This window comes from Mustela putorius, unplaced genomic scaffold (assembly GCF_011764305.1).
Source record: "Mustela putorius furo isolate JIRA1106 unplaced genomic scaffold, ASM1176430v1.1 tig00000430_pilon_pilon_pilon, whole genome shotgun sequence".
NCBI classification, from domain to species: domain Eukaryota; kingdom Metazoa; phylum Chordata; class Mammalia; order Carnivora; family Mustelidae; genus Mustela; species Mustela putorius.
The window spans coordinates 23,007,258-23,024,991 of record NW_025421377.1 but is presented as its reverse complement, the minus strand read 5'-3'; the positions used below and the strand labels follow the sequence as shown (position 1 = coordinate 23,024,991).

At 38.2% G+C, this 17,734-nt stretch overlaps 1 non-coding gene across 1 annotated transcript; it reads right to left on the bottom strand.

Annotated features, from left to right (window-relative positions):
* Positions 1 to 14,838: 14,838 nt before the first annotated feature.
* Positions 14,839 to 14,945, bottom strand: LOC123392077. Its single transcript, XR_006606740.1, has one exon. It is a non-coding gene; the product is annotated as a U6 spliceosomal RNA (small nuclear RNA).
* Between the last annotated feature and the right edge of the window lie 2,789 nt (positions 14,946 to 17,734).

The window sequence follows — 17,734 nt, the reverse complement described above, 5'->3', positions numbered from 1 at the left end:
AAGAAGATGTGGTATATATACACAATGGAATACTATGCAGCCATCAAAAGAAATGAAATCTTGCCATTTGCAACAACATGGATGGGACTAGAGCGTATCATGCTTAGCAAAATAAGTCAAGCGGAGAAAGACAACTATCATATGATCTCCCTGATATGAGGAAGTGGTGATGCAACATGGGGGCTTAAGTGGGTAGAAGAAGAATCAATGAAGCAAGATGGAATTGGGAGGGAGACAAACCATAAGTGACTCTTAATCTCACAAAACAAACTGAGGGTTGCTGGGGGGAGGAAGGTTAGGAGAAGGGGGTGGGATTATGGACATTGGGGAGGGTATGTGCTTTGGTGAGTGCTGTGAAGTGTGTAAACCTGGTGATTCACAGACCTGTACCCCTGGGGATAAAAATATATGTTTATAAAAAATTAAAAATTAAAAAAAAAGAATTAAAGAAAAGTAGATAAATTATATTTCATGAAAATAAAAGACATTTGTCATAGGACATTATAAAGAAATTGAAAGGGCAGTCTACATAATGGTAGGAATTATTTGCATATCATATATATGATAAAATGTAGCATACATATGAAGAAACTTTATGGCTCAGTATTAAGAAGACAGCCCAATTAAAAATGGACAAAGTATTAGAATGCATGTTTCTTCAAAGAAAATATACAAACGGCTTTTGTCTTGCTCTGACTAATTTTACTTAGCATAATATTCTCTAGCTCCATCCATGTCATAGTAAATTGCAAGATTTCATCTTTTTTTATGGCTAAGTAATATTCAATTGTGTGTGCATGTGTGTGTGTGTGCATGTGTGTGTGGGTGTGTGTATGCTACCGTATATTATAACTTCTTTATCCAGTTGGACATTTGGGCTGTTTCCATAATTTAGCTATTGTTGATAATGCTACTATAAATATTGGGGTGCATGTATCTCTTTGAATTAGTATTTTTGTGGCCTTTGGGTAAATACCTAAGGGGGCGATTGTGGATAGTAGAGGAGTCCTATTTTTAACTTTTTGAGGAAACTCCATACTGTTTTTCAGAGTGTTTTCACAGTTTGCTTTCCCACCATCAGAGCATGAGCATATGACTTCATTCACATGTGGAATTTAAGAAACAAAACAAATGAACAAAGGAAAAGAGAGAAAGGCAAACCAAGAAACAGACTCTTAACTATAGAGAACAAACTGATGGTTACTGGAAGGGAAGTGATTAGGGGAATGGGTTAAATAGGTGATGAGGATTAAGGAGGGCACTTGTGATGAGCACTGGGTGTCTTATGGAAGTGTTGATTCACTATATTGTACACTTGAAACCAATATTACACTATATGTCAACTAACAGGAATTAAAATAAAAACTTAAAAAACATACAAATTGTCAATAAGCAAATGAAAAAAATATTCAACATCATTATTGATTTAGGAAAGTGCAAGTAAGAAACTCCAGTGAGATACCAATTTATACTGGCTAGGATGACTATAATCAAAACGTCAGATAATCTCGAGTGCTGTAAGTGGAGAAAATGGAACACTCATACATTGGTAGGAATATAAATAGTGTGGCAGCTTCAGGAAATAGATAGCAGTTCCTTAAAATGCTGAATATAGTTACTATGTGAGATAGCAATCTCATTCTTTGGTATATAACCCAAAGTTTTGAAACGATATGTCCACATGAAAACTTGTCCATGAGTGTTCATAGCAGTATTACTTGTAATAGCAAAAAAGTAGAAACAACCTGAATATGAAATGGATAAGCAAAATATGGTATATCTATACAATGGAATAATTAAAATAATTGATTTATGCTACAATGTGGATGAACTTAGAATGTTATGTTAAGTGAAAGAAGACAGACATAGAAAGCTATATATTATATAATTCCACTTACATAAAATGTCCAGAATAGATAAATCTATAGTGGTTTCCTGGGACTAGACAAAGGGAAAAATGAAAAGTGACTTCTAATGGGTATGAAATTTCTTTTGGGAATGATGAAAACATTCTCAGCTTAGTGATGATAGTTGCACAACTTTGTGAATATACTAAAAATCATGGGATTACATCCTTTAGAAGGGTGAATTTTCATCCATTTTGAATTTGTTTTTGCATATGGTGTAAGAAAGTGGTCCATTTTTTGCTTTCGCATGTTGCTGTCCAGTTTTCCCAACCCCATTTATTGAAGACACTGTTTATCCACTGGATATTCTCTCCTGCTTTGTTGAGGATTAGCTGATCATACAGCTCTGGGTCGATTTGGGTATTCTATTTTGTTCCATTGATTTTTGTGTCTATTTTTTGTGCCAGTATCATACTGTCTTGCTCATATCAGCTTGGTAATATAACTTGAAGTGTGCAATTGTGATGCTTCCAGCTTTGCTAGTCTTTTTCAAAATTTCTTTGGCTATTTGGGGTCTTTTGTGGTTCCACAAAAATTTTGGGGTTGTTTGTTCTAGGTCTGTGAAAAATGTTGGTGACATTTTAATAGGGATTGCATTAAATATGTGGATTGCATCACCACTTCCTCATATCAGGGAGATCATATGATAGTTGTCTTTCTCTGCTTGACTTATTTCGCTAAGCATGATACGCTCTAGTGTGGTGATGCAACATGGGGGCTTAAGTGGGTACGAGAAGAATAAATGAAACAAGATGGGATTGGGAGGGAGACAAACCATAAGTGACTTAATCTCACAAAACAAACTGAGGGTTACTGGGGGGAGGGGGTTTGGGAGAAGGGGGGTGGGATTATGGACATTAGGGAGGGTATGTGCTTTGGTGAGTGCTGTGAAGTGTGTAAACCTGGTGATTCACAGACCTGTACCCCTGGGGATAAAAATATATGTTTATAAAAAATAAAAAATTATAAAAAAAATGTGGATTGCTTTGGATAGTATAAACATTTTAATAATATTTATTGTAATCTATGAGCATGGAATGTTTTTCCATTTTTTATGTTACCTATCGCCCTCGACCTGCAAGGACGACAAGACGCCCTGGTTCAGATGCATCTTCTCTCTCCTCTCTCTTTATTTCCGCAAGTCTACACACTTATATATGCTTACATGACCAATCAGCGAGCAGGGTACAGGAGGGAGCAAACCAGGCTGTGCACCTAAACGAACAACTTCGCTAGCAACCAATGCTGTTTACTTCCTCTTTGGGCGTTATGCTTAGTCTCACGAGGCAATCCTAACCTGGCAACTAGCCAGGCGCCATCTTTTAATGGCGGAGATCGCCCTGGCCAGGGGCCTGCCTCCAACAGTTACCTTCAATTTCTTTTATAAGTGTTGTATAGTTTTAAGTGTACAGATCTTTTACCTCTTTGGTTAGGTTTGTTCCTCGGTATCTTGTAGTTTTTGGTGCAGTGATAAATGGGATCAATTCCTTGATTTCTGTTTCTGCTGCTTCCTTATTGTTGTATAGAAATGCAACAGATTTCTTTATATTGATTTTGTATCCTGCAACTTTACTGAATTCATGTATCAGTTCTAGAAATTTTTAGTGGATTCCACTCTGGAAAACAGTGTGGAGGTTCCTCAAAAGTTAAAAATAAAACTACCCTACAATCCAGCAATTGCACTACTAGGTATTAACTCAAAGGATACAAAAATACTGATTTAAGGAGGCACAGGCACCCAGATGTTTATAGCAGCTTTATCAACAATAGCCAAATTATGAAGAGACCCCAAATGTCCATCGACTGATCAATGGACAAAGAAGTTGTGGTATACATATACAATGGAATATAATTTAGCCATAAAAAATAATGAAAACTTTCCATTTGCAGTGACATGAAAGGAGCTGGAGTGTATTATGTTAAGCCAAATAACTCAATCAGAGAAAGACAAATACCATATGATTTCATTAATATGTGGAATTGAGGAGACGAAACAGATCAACATAGGGGAGAAAAGGGAGAGGTAAACCATAAAGCAGATTCCTTTTGTAGAGAACAAACAGGGTTGCTAGAGAGGAGGGGGGAGAGGGATGGGCTAAATGGGTGATGGGCATTAAGGAGGGTACTCGTGATGAGCACTGACTGTTGATGAAGTGATGAATCACTAAATTCTACTCTGGAAGCTAATTTACACTATATGTTAACTAACTGGAATTTAAATAAAACTAAAAATAAAATAAAGGATGAACTTTCTGTCATATGAAGTATATCCTAATAAAAAATATTTTGGGACACTGTCCTATTGCTACTGAATAAGGATTGAAGGTGTGGGATGGTTGTTAGGAATGTATGTTTTAACAAGCTCTGCAGGAGATTCCTGTGCACACTAGGTTTCAGAAGTCCTCTTTTTAAAACCGTTAAGTAATTTTATTTATTTATTTTTAAAGATTTTATTTATTATTTGAGAAAGAGAGAGAGCATGACCAGGGGGAGGGGCACAAGGAGAGGGAGAAGCAGACTCCCCACTGAGTGGGGAGCCCACTGAGGAGCTTGATTCCAAAACCCTGGGATCATGACCTGATCCAAAGACAGATGCTTAACCAACAGAGCCACTCAAGTGTCCCATAAAACATTAAATAGTTTTAAAGACTCTAGCAAACTAGTGCTTAAAATGTCCTTTCTGGCACTTTTCTCGTATTAAGGCTTCAGGGTATATACTTAAAGAGCTTTATAATAATGAAAAATTTTTCATAAATTTATAGCAACAACAATGCCTACTACATGTGCCAAGCAGAATTTTAAAAATCATATAGTCAGATCAGAATCTCATGTTCTCCAAATTCTTTCTACTGACTCAATGCAGTGTAAAGCCTTTTACTTTCTGCTGGTCAACTCTTTCTCCTATTCCCCTCAGCAGTAAATTCCTGATCTGGTCTCTTCAAGTACTCACTGTCTGGTAGAAAGTTCTTTAATAAACATCTCCCTGTCTTCAGACTCTTCTATATTTGTACCTAGCTTTGTACAACTTCTTCCCATTCATTTATTCTTGTGCTGTTGGCTTTAGTTCTGACAGATGTGAGGTGATATCTCATTGTAGTTTTGATTTGTATTTCCCTGATGATGGGAGAAGTTGAGCATCCAATTCATTAATTCTTTCTTTTTTTTTTAAGATTTTCTTTATTTATTTGACAGAGAGAAGAAATCACAAGTAGGCAGAGAGGAGGGCAAGGGAGAGGGGGAAGCAGGTTCTCTAATGAGCAGAAAGCCCAAAGCAGGGCTTGATCCCAGGACCCTGAGATCATTGTAAGGGTCTGGTTGGCCAGAGTGAGCCATTTCCTTGTGGGCTTGTGTTGACCCTGCCCCTCCCGGAGGAACTTGCTTGCAGGATCCAGATATGGGGGCTGGCCAGGTCAGATGGAGACATCCAATCAGTGGGGCATGCATGTATTTGCTATGGTGAGTTGGAATTCAAGTGGCCACCCGTATTGCTGACTGAGCATGACTGCACAATTTTCCTTGGGTGCTGCTAGCTTGTTGGCCACCTGTGTGGGCCAGGCTCAACCACCTCTATAAAGGTTAGTCTGTGAGGCAGGGGAGTGGTAGTGATGGAGTCCAGGTCGTGGGAAGCTTCGGGGTGGTGGGGAGCAGCATCCTCGGGAGCATAAGGATCACTGGGAGCAGCATCGTCAGGAGAATCGTGGTCATCAGGAGCATTATGAGCGTTGCCGGGGAGCTGCCTCACCGCGAAGGGGAAGTGTTGGGTAAAGGAAAGCGTCAGGTAAAGGAAATTGTTGGGATCGGTGTCCTGGTCGTCGTTGCCTCTTTGTAAGAGATGGCCCCGACTGATCAGTTTGATTTTCAATGCTTGGCGTGAAATAAAGCTTTGCTTGACTTTCGCTTTGTGTCGGTCATCTTCCTCTGATCACAGACCCTAAAAATCGTGACCTGAGCCAAAGCCAGAGGCTTAACCCACTGAGCCACCCAGGCACCCCAATTCATGAATTCTTTTTAAAATTATTATTTTTTTATTAACATATAATGTATTATTAGCCCCAGGATACAGGTCTGTGAATCGCCAGGTTTACACACTTCACAGCACTCACCATAGCACATACCCTCCCTTATGTCTGTAACCCCACCACCCTCTCTCTCCCCCCTCCCCCCAGCAGGCCTCAGTTTGTTTTGTAAGATTAAGAGTCTCTTATGGTTTATCTCCCTCCCATCTTTTTTTTTTTATAATATAATTTTTTTAATTTTTTATAAACATATATTTTTATCCCCAGGGGTACAGGTCTGTGAATCACCAGGTTTACACTCTTCACAGCACTCACCAAAACACATACCCTCCCCAATGTCCATAAGACGACCCCCTTCTCCCAAACCCCCTCCCCCCAGCAACCCTCAGTTTGTTTTGTGAGATTAAGAGTCACTTATGGTTTGTCTCCCTCCCAATCCCATCTTCTTTCATTTATTCTTCTCGTACCCACTTAAGCCCCCATGTTGCATCACCACTTCCTCATATCAGGGAGATCATATGATAGTTGTCTTTCTCCGCTTGACTTATTTCGCTAAGCATGATACGCTCTAGTTCCATCCATGTTGTCGCAAATGGCAAGATTTCATTTCTTTTGATGGCTGCATAGTATTCCATTGTGTATATATACCACATCTTCTTGATCCATTCATCTGTTGATGGACATCTAGATTCTTTCCATAGTTTGGCTATTGTGGACATTGCTGCTATAAACATTCGAGTACACGTGCCCCTTTGGATCACTACGTTTGTATCTTTAGGGTAAATACCCAATAGTGCAATTGCTGGGTCATAGGGCAGTTCTATTTTCAACATTTTGAGGAACCTCCATGCTGTTTTCCAGAGAGGTTGCACCAGCTTGCATTCCCACCAACAGTGTAGGAGGGTTCCCCTTTCTCCGCATCCTCGCCAGCATCTGTCATTTCCTGACTTGTTGATTTTAGCCATTCTGATTGGTGTGAGGTGATATGTCATTGTGGTTTTGATTTGTATTTCCCTGATGCCGAGTGATATGGAGCACTTTTTCATGTGTCTGTTGGCCATCTGGATGTCTTCTTTGCAGAAATGTCTGTTCATGTCCTCTGCCCATTTCTTGATTGGATTATTTGTTCTTTGGGTGTTGAGTTTGCTAAGTTCTTTATAGCTTCTGGACACTAGTCCTTTATCTGATATGTCGTTTGCAAATATCTTCTCCCATTCTGTCAGTTGTCTTTTGATTTTGTGAACTGTTTCCTTTGCTGTGCAAAAGCTTTTGATCTTGATGAAATCCCAATAGCAAATCAGTCAATGTGATACAACACATCAATAAAAGTAAGAACAAGAACCATATGATGCTCTCAATAGATGCTGAAAAAGCATTTGACAAAGTACAGCATCCCTTCCTGATCAAAACTCTTCAAAGTGTAGGGATAGAGGGCACATACCTCAATATCATCAAAGCCATCTATGAAAAACCCACCGCAAATATCATTCTCAATGGAGAAAAACTGAAAGCTTTTCCGCTAAGGTCAGGAACACGGCAGGGATGTCCATTATCACCACTGCTATTCAACATAGTACTAGAGGTCCTAGCCTCAGCAATCAGACAACAAAAGGAAATTAAAGGCATCCAAATCGGCAAAGAAGAAGTCAAATTATCACTCTTTGCAGATGATATGATACTATATGTGGAAAACCCAAAAGACTCCACTCCAAAACTGCTAGAACTTATACAGGAATTCAGTAAAGTGTCAGGATATAAAATCAATGCACAGAAATCAGTTGCATTTCTCTACACCAACAGCAACACAGAAGAAAGGGAAATTAAGGAGTCAATCCCATTTACAATTGCACCCAAAACCATAAGATACTTAGGAATAAACCTAACCAAAGCGACACAGAATCTATACTCAGAAAACTATAAAGTACTCATGAAAGAAATTGAGGAAGACACAAAGAAATGGAAAAATGTTCCATGCTCCTGGATTGGAAGAATAAATATTGTGAAAATGTCTATGCTACCTAAAGCAATCTACACATTTAATGCAATTCCTATCAAAGTACCATCCATCTTTTTCAAAGAAATGGAACAAATAATTCTAAAATTTATATGAACCAGAAAAGACCTCAAATAGCTAAAGGGATATTGAAAAAGAAAGCCAACGTTGGTGGCATCACAATCCCGGACTTCAAGCTCTATTACAAAGCTGTCATCATCAAGACAGCATGGTACTGGCACAAAAACAGACCCATAGATCAATGGAACAGAATAGAGAGCCCAGAAATAGACTCTCAACTCTATGGTCAACTAATCTTCGACAAAGCAGGAAAGAATGTCCAATGGAAAAAAGACAGCCTCTTCAATAAATGGTGCTGGGAAAATTGGACAGCCACATGCAGAAAAATGAAATTGGACCATTTCCTTACACCACACACGAAAATAGACTCAAAATGGATGAAGGACCTCAATGTGCGAAAGGAATCCATCAAAATCCTTGAGGAGAACACAGGCAGCAACCTCTTCGACCTCAGCCGCAGCAACATCTTCCTAGGAACAACGCAAAAGGCAAGGGAAGCAAGGGCAAAAATGAACTATTGGGATTTCTCCCTCCCATCTTGTTTCATTTTTTTCCTTCCCTACCCTCCAATACCCCCCACCATTGCCTCTCAAATTTTTCATATCAGGGAGATCATATGATAATTGTCTTTCACTGACTGATTTATTTCGCTCAGCATAACACCCTCTAGTTCCATCCATGTCATTGCAAATGGCAAGATTTCATTTCTTTTGATGGCTACATAGTATTCCATTGTGTAGTGTGTGTGTGTGTGTGTGTGTGTGTATGTGTTTATACCACATCTTCTCTATCCATTCATCTGTTGATGGACATGTAGGTTCTTTCCATAGTTTGGCTATTACGGACATTGCTGCTATAAACATTCGGGTGCACGTTCCCCTTCAGATCACTACATTTGTATCTTTAGGGTAAATACCCAGAAATGCAATAGCTGGGTCATAGGGTGGCTCTATTTCAACTTTTTGAGGAACTTCCATACTGTTTTCAAGAGTGGCTGCACTAGCTTGCATTCCCACCAACAATGTAAGAGGATTCCCCTTTCTTTGCATCCTTGCCAACAACTATCATTTCTTTTCTTGACTTGTTAATTTTAGCAATTCTGACTGGTGTGGAGTGGTATCTCATTGTGGTTTTGATGCCAAGTGATGTGAAGCACTTTTCATGTGTCTGTTGGCCATCTGGATATCTTCTTTGCAGAAATGTCTGTTCATGTCCTCTGCCCATTTCTTGATTAGATTATTTTTTCTTTGGGTATTATGTTTGATAAGTTCTTTATAGATTTTGAATACTAGCCTTTTATCTGATATGTGATTTGTGAATATCTTCTCCTATTCTGTCAGCTGTCTTTTGGTTTTGTTGACTATTTCCTTTGCTGTGCAAAAGCTTTTGATCTTGTTGAAGTCCCAATAGTTCATTTTTGCCCTTGCTTCCCTTGCCTTTGGCGATGTTTCTAGGAAGAAGTTGCTGCGGCTCAGGTTGAAGAGGTTGCTGCCTGTGTTCTCCTCAAGGAATTTGATGGATTCCTGTTTCACATTTGAGGTCTATCATACATTTTTAGTCTATTTTTTTGTGTGGTATAAGGAAATGGTCCAGTTTCATTCTTCTGCATGTGGCTCTCCAACTTTCCCAACACCATTTGTTGAAGAGACTGTCTTTTTTTTCCATTAGACACCCTTTCCTACTTTGTCAAGATTAGAAGACCATAGAGTCTAGAGGGTCTATTTCTGGGCTCTTTATTCTGTTCCATTGATCTATGTGTCTGTTTTTGTGCCAGCACCATACTGTATTGATGATGACACCTTGTTAATAAAGCTTGAAGTCTGGAATTGTGATGCCACCAACTTTGGTTTCCTTTTGCAACTTTCCTCTGGCTATTTGAGGTCTTTTCTTTTTTTCATATAAATTTTAGGATTATTTGTTCCAGTTCTTTGAAAAAAAAATTGATGGTATTTTGATAGGGATTGCATTAAACGTGTAGATTGCTTTAGGCAGCATAGACATTTTCACAATATTTGTTCTTCCAATCCATGAGCATGGCATGTTTTTCCATTTCTATCTGTTTTCCTTAGTTTCTTTCATGAGTACTTTATAGTTTTCTGAGTATAAGTTCTTTGCCTCTTTGGTTAGGTTTATTCCTGGGTATCTTATGGTTTTGGGTATAATTGTAAATGGGTTGACTCCTTAATTTCTCTTTCTTCTGTCTTGTCGTTGGTGTATAGAAATGCAATTGATATGTGTGTATTGATTTTATATTCTGACACTTTACTGAGATCCTGTATAAGTTCTAGCAGATTTGGAGTGGAGTCTTTTGGGTTTTCCACATAAAGTATCATATCATCTGCAAAGAGTGAGAGTTTGACGTCTTCTTTGCTGACTTGAATTCCTTTTATTTCATTTTCTTGTTGATTGCTGAGGCTAGGACTTCTAGTACTATGTTGAATAGCAGTGGTGATAGTGGACAGCCCTGCTGTGTTCCTGACCTTAGGGAAAAAGCTCTCAGGTTTTCTCTATTGAGAATGATATTTGGTGTGGGTTTTTTATAGATGGCTTTGATAATATTAGGTATGTACCCTCCATGCCTATGTTGTGAAGAGTTTTGATCAAGAAAGGATGCTGGACTTTGTCAAGTGCTTTTTTAGCATCTATTGAGAGTATCATATGGTTCTTGTTCTTTCTTTTATTAATGTATTGTATCACATCGATTGATTTGTGGATGTTGAACCAACCTTGCAGCCCAGCAATAAATCCCACTTGGTTGTGGTGAATAATCCCTTTAATGTACTGTTGGATCTTACTGGTTGGTATTTTGGTGAGAATTTTCACATCTGTGTTCATCAAGGATATTGGTCTGTAATTCTCTTTTTTGATCAGGTCTTTGTCTGGTTTTGGGATCAAGGTAATGCTGGCCTCATTAAATGAGTTTGGAGGTTTTCCTTCCGTCTCCATTTTTTTGAACAGTTGCAGGAGAATAGGAATTATTTCTTCTTTAAAATGTTTGGTAGAATTCCCCTGGGGAGACTTCTGGCCCTGGGCTCTTGTTTTTTGGGAGATTTTTGATGACTGCTTCAATTTCCTTACTGGTATATTCTGTTCAGGTTTTCTATTTCTTTCTGGTTCAGTTGTGGTAGTTTATATGTCTCTAGATATGCATCCATTTCTTCCAGATTATCAAACTTGCTAGTGTATAGTTGCTCATAATATGTTCTTATAATTGTTTGCATTTCTTTGGTGTTGGTTGTTATCTCTCTTCTTTCATTCATGATTTTATTAATTTGTGCCCTTTCTCTTTTCTTTCCAATTCATTAATTCTTATGCTCAATTTCTATTCCTTGAAAATCTCCACTGAGCTAGGAGCACTAGAAGCTAAATATACAATGATGAACAGGGTGGCCAACTTATAATCTAATGAAAGAAGTCAAAATAAAAGAAGGAAGGAAATAAGATAGAGATTGCAATATTCAATAGATGCTATGAAGGAGGCAGAGTAATTTTATAGCATGGGAAAAGGAAATATGGGCTGGACTTACATTCAAATAATGGCCACTGAAGAGATGACATTTTAAACCAGATGCATACATATGACAGTGTCCTGCATACAGCTTAGGGAAGAGGGCTTCAAGTAGAAAGAACAGTAAGGCAGAGGTATGAAAGACCTTGCGTGCATGTGTGTGTGTGTGTGTTGAACATCATAAATCTTTTTTTTTTTAAGATTTTATTTAAATTCAAGTGAGTTAATATATAGTGTATCATTAATTTCAGGGGAAGAACTTAGTGACTCATCAGTTGCATATAACACCAGGGCTCACTACATCAAATGTCCTCCTTAATGCTCATCACCCAGTTACCCTCTCCCCAACCCAACTCTCTTCCATCAGAGAGGGAGGTAAAATATAAGAGACTCTTAACTATAGGGAACAAACTAAGAGTTGCTGAGGAGCTTGTGTTTTAATAACTAAAAGAAGGCTGACGATGGCTAGAGCTTGGTTAGAAAGAGGAAGAGTAGTGTGAGTGAGGTCAGAAAGATAAATAAGCTGAATCGTACAAAAATTTCTAGACCAGGGAACAGAATTCATACTTTATTTTATTTCCAGTATAAAGCTTTTAAAGGACTTTATGTTGCAAGAAGATATGAGTTGTTTTATGTTTTAGAAAACATCTAACTTCTGCTTGAAACAGTAGTGTAAAATTTAGACACAGAAACCTAAGTTAGAAGGCAACTCTAACAGTTTAGGTGAACTTTAGGCAAACTATATAGTTCATGGGCCTGCCACATATTTTTGTAACTGAAGTTGTATTGAAATACAACCATTGGTGATTTGTAGGCACATTGGCTATGACTGGTTTCATGCTATAATGACAGTATTAAATAATTATGACAGAGATCACAGAGTCTGCAAAGCAAAAGTATTTACCATCTAGTTCTTTAGGGAAGTAGGCCATCCTCTTGTCTAGATGAGAGATATGAGGTGGATGGAGAAAATATTAAATGGAGATTTAGAGATGCTGGAATATTATGAATACACTTTGTAGATACAACCTTCTCCCCATGCTGATGGGTTGGATTCAGGCAAAGAAAATTCAAGAATTACTCCTAGTTGTTTGAAGGAAACAATGGAGTGTATGCTAATACTGTGAGAGGAAAAAGACTGGAGAAGGAACATGTGTAGATGGTTGTAGAATTAAGAATTCTCTTTAAGACAGATAGAGGTTGAAATGCCTGTGACATATCCCAGTGGAAGTATCAAGGAGGAAGTTGGAGTCTGAAACTCAGAAAACTGGTCTGTGTTGGAGCTCTTGTGTAAGTGACACCAGCATGAAGAATGACTTATGGAATCTACCTAGCAAGAGAGCTAGAAAGAAGTCATGTTCTAGAAAAGTGACTCAAGTACTTTAATATTTAGTGGTCTGCTGCCTGAGAGTATTTGTTCTCATGTTCAAGACACTTCCTTTTTTCTGGATTTTTTTTTAAAAGATTTTATTTATTTATTTGACAGAGAGAGATCACAAGTAGGCAGAGAGACAGGCAGAGAGAGGGGCAGGGGAAGCAGGCTCCCTGCTGAGCAGAGAGCCTGATGCGGGACTCAATCCCAGGACCCTGAGATCCTGACCTGAGCTGCAGGCAGCAGCTTAACCCACTGAGCCACCCAGGCACCCCTGGATTTCTGATCCTTGCTTCTCTCCGGGTTTTGGATGAGTACTTTATATTGATTTTCTTCCATTCTTATAACAGGCCTGCCAAACAAATGCTATTCTGCTATTACTCTTTGTACATATAAGGAAAACACAGTTCCAGAGAGTTTCACTGTCTTATTACATATCTTGCAAATAGTAGTTTTGGATTCCAAGGCCCATGCTCTTTCACTTTGCCACATTGCTTTCCAGAGAAAGCCTTTATGCCATATTTGGTGGAATGTGGCTAGAGAGTGCTATCAGCTATTACTTCCTCTTGCTGTTCACTCTGTCAGGAGTGAAATCTGCTTCACACCATATATAAAAACTTCACAAAACTGGCTCTTTTCAGAGACCTAGTCAAAGAGACTTCATATTGACTCTCCTGTGATTCTAATATTCTGCTAGAGCAATGATCATTAGCAGATAACAAATAACAATTTAAGCAAAAAAAAGACATGCATTCAAAAGATACTGACAGGCTCACACAATCTCCAGCAAGGCCGAAGAACCAGTCTCAAAACATACACATCAAGAAAAATGTCCAAAACCACATAGCAGAACCAGGCTGGTGCAGACAACACAAGCTTCCGCCAATGGTCATGGACACCACAGTTTGCATTAGTCCTACACACTTGTAATACTGGGCAGTGGATGCTTTCATGAGAACTGCTGCAGCTGAAACAAGATGTAGCCACCATCACTGCCACTGCCCATTGCTGGAGTTACCCTACCTCCTCTAGATGAGTCTCACCACAAATACTTTCTTCAGTAAGTGCTGAAACCTCTCAGGGGCTTCTGATAACACATCCTGAGACATCTATTTAAATGCAAGAAAAACCTCACTGAAGAGACAAAGGAGGATTTTCTCTAGTTTTCATCATCTGCTGGTACCCAGCATTTTAATTACAAACACTAATTTTGTAGCAAGCCAAAAAAATTCATGTTTCTTGGCATGGGGGACAAGCTTTTTGGCCAGCCTTAGGTAGACAATTAATAGTATCATACTCAACAGATATTCGCGTGCTTTTTTCAGGATTATTTTTCAGTTGGTAAGGTATTTGAATGGTGGGATCCTATACTAACCTCTGGCCAATTGTTAGCCAAGAACTTTAATATAACAGATGTCTCTAGGTCACTAATCTTAAATAAAGCAATTATCCAATGTTTATTCTAATATTTTCACAATCATTTAACATTTTGATGTCATTTGCCTTGTAAATAGCCAGCATTCATTTCATGTAGAGACAGTACAGGAACCCTAGCCATGAATTTTCCTTTGATATATTGTACTATCCACAGATCATTTAGCTTTCATCAGTTAAAAGCTATTTGGACTTAGTTGGTAGGGTCTTCTAAAAAAGATCCTCAAAGTAGGTGAGGTAACTGATTTTTACCAGACTACTCTTGTGATAATGTACTACGACCTTAGACAGGATAAAAATAATCCTATCAATGTCACTATTACTATAGCTCATGTTGGATTCCCATGTGATATAACTTTTATATGATCCATCCTATATTGTTATAATATCATAATTTAAAAATTAAAGTATGATTAACGTATACTTAGTTATACTAATTATATGAAATTTAGGTATAGAGTATAATGATTTAACAATTCTATACATTATTTTGTGCTCATCTAGATAAGTATATTCTTAATCCTTTTAAAAATATGAAATACTTAATGTAATTTCATGTAATCTTTGCACAGGGGCCATGTTAATCTACTCTGTATATTTCTAAATTTAGTATATGTGCTGTTGAAGTGAGCACTACAATCTTGCAATTTAATCAAATAATTTTAGTCTCTCTGTAATGTACAGAGAGAAAAGCACCAGTTCTCAAACAACAAAGACCCATTAATTAACTTAACAATGCATTTATTTCACAGACATTATTGATCACCAACTGTATAATGGGCAAACCTATTGTCTTATAACATTAAGTAATAGGAAGTCAGATAGTAATCAGAAAAAAAGTCTTAGAAATTTTCCTTTCTTCTATCCTGTTTATTCTCTAACTGATAGAGGCTTATCAGTTAGAGAATAGAGTTTAGTACTTCAGAGTCTACTTTGTCCTTAACAGACTAAATTTCTATATTATTTTTATCCCTGTTTTATCCCTTCTCTCCTTCAGAGAGGCCTTTTCTTAGTTCCAAGCAGTACTCCTTTGGTGGGTAACTAAATTGCCTCATGGTGGTAGCAGAGATATACATGAGTATGCCACTGGGACCTTGGTTTTTCAAGGACTGAGGATATGTTAACTCTACTTAGGGAAGGAACCCTGGCTAGCCACAAAACCCAAATGTGGGTTTAATGTGGAAGGCATGATTTCAACATGCTGTCCTGAACACATCAGTGCTTATAACCAAGGTATGAGCTGAGTTTCCAGGAATGTTTTTGTAATCTTCTCCTTTTGTCCCCATTTTAAGCCCTGAATACCACTTCCCTATCTTGATTCTCCCAAATTTTAGCTATAGCGACCAAAAATTAAGGTGATGGGGGTGGTCACTCAGCATTCTCAGCTCACCTATATCTATACAGAAGACTTATTTAGTTTCAGCTAGCATTTGTTCTCATATTTTCTAAGTGAACTTAAATCTTCTAAAATCTTCTAGAATTTATTTCATTAATCGTCTCTCCATTGTCTTCAGAAATAGCTTTTCAGCATCAGAACATAAGAGATTTCTGTTTTCTCCTGTCCTTTGGTGGAGTTAACAGACATATCTCTTTTTCATTCATTTCATTTCATTTCTTTTTCCTTCCCTTTCCTTTTCTTTCTTCCCCATATTCCAAATATCTCTTCAATAGTCTTTAATAGTAAGGCCACAGACTCAGAGATATTCATAATCTTTGGTCATTGAAAAACTTCCAGATGAGAACATTGTCAATAGATTTTCATCAATCTCTTTCTCTTTTAGCTGGTTATTTAGCTATATTTCCCTAGGATTGGACCCATCCAATCACTGGTCCTGAACTATAGCCCAAAACTGAACAGAACACTTCTCAAGTGAAGACATACAAATGGCTAACAGACACATGGAAAAATGTTCATCATCACTAGCCATCAGGGAGATTCAAATCAAAACCATATTGAGATACCACTTTACACCACTTAGAATGGCCAAAATTAACAAAACAAGAAACAACAAGTGTTGGAGAGGATGTGGAGAAAAGGGAACCCTCTTACACTGTTGGTGAGAATACAAGTTGGTGCAGTCACTTTGGAGAACAGTGTGGAGATTCCTTAAGAAATTAAAAATAGAGCTTCCCTATGACCCTGCCATTGCACTACTGGGTATTTACCCCAAAGATACAGATGTAGTGAAAAGAAGGGCCTTCTGTACCCCAATATTTATAACAGCAATGGCCACAGTCACCAAACTGTGGATGCCCTTCAATGGATGAATGGATAAGGAAAATGTGGTCCATATATACTATGAACCATAAGAAAGGGTGAATAACCAACTTTGCACCAACATGGATGGGACTGGAAGAGATTATACTGAGTGAAATAAGCCAAGCAGAGAGAATCAATTATCATATGGTTTCACTTATTTGTGGAGCATAACAAATAGCATGGAGGACAAGGGGAGATGGAGAGGAGAAGGGAGTTGGGGGAAATTGGAAGGGGAGATGAACCATGAAAGACTGTGGACTCTGAAAAACAATCTGAGGGTTTTGGAGGGATGAGGGGTGGGAGGTTGGGTGAGCTTGGTGGTGGGTATTATGGAGGGCACATATTGCATGGAGCACTGGGTGTGGTGCATAAAAATGAATTCTGGAACAGTGAAATTTTTAAAAAATAAATAAAAATTAAAAAAAAAAACTAGGGCTTCTATGTACTGAAAAATTCCCTCTTTTTAATTTTTTTTTAAACTTTGGTAACCATAAGTACTGATTTAGAGGTTAGTTCCTAAGGGATCCTCTTCCTTTGCCACCTTGGACAGTTCCCACAAACCCTAGGTGTCCCTCTCTTTCAGGTGCTATGTATTCATATAGAGGCTCTGATAAAGGAAGAGAAGTGGTTTAACAACTGCCCCATCATCTCTAGGTGGTCTTGTGGAGACCAGCAGACATAGAGAGGTCCAAAATGAACTCTTTAGTTTGTTTAGTTCATGTAACCCTTTAGTTCACAATCTGGCGGCCATGCAGAGGATGTTTCCATGAATTCTATCTAGGTATAGTGATGTCTGAGATGGTGAAATGTGTGATTCCTCTCTCCTTCTCTACATCTGAGGCATCACAGATGCCTAAAGCACACCATGTTTAAAACCCTAAAGGCTATCATGTTACGTGGGCTTTTATCATATCAAATGTTATTAAGTTATGAAGTCTATTATTCTCTAGAAATGACTCATGAATTTACATTTCCACTTACCCCTAAACCATTTTCAGATGTTAGTTTCCAGGCAGGTAAGAAGCTGTCTCAGTTATCAAGATTGAGAAAAGGACTGACCAGAAATAATCTGCCCTGCTCATGTGTTTTGTGCTTGCCTCTGTGCCTCAGTGACTAGGCAAACACTCTACCTTGTATGAGGAGTTCAAGAGCATCAGAGACTT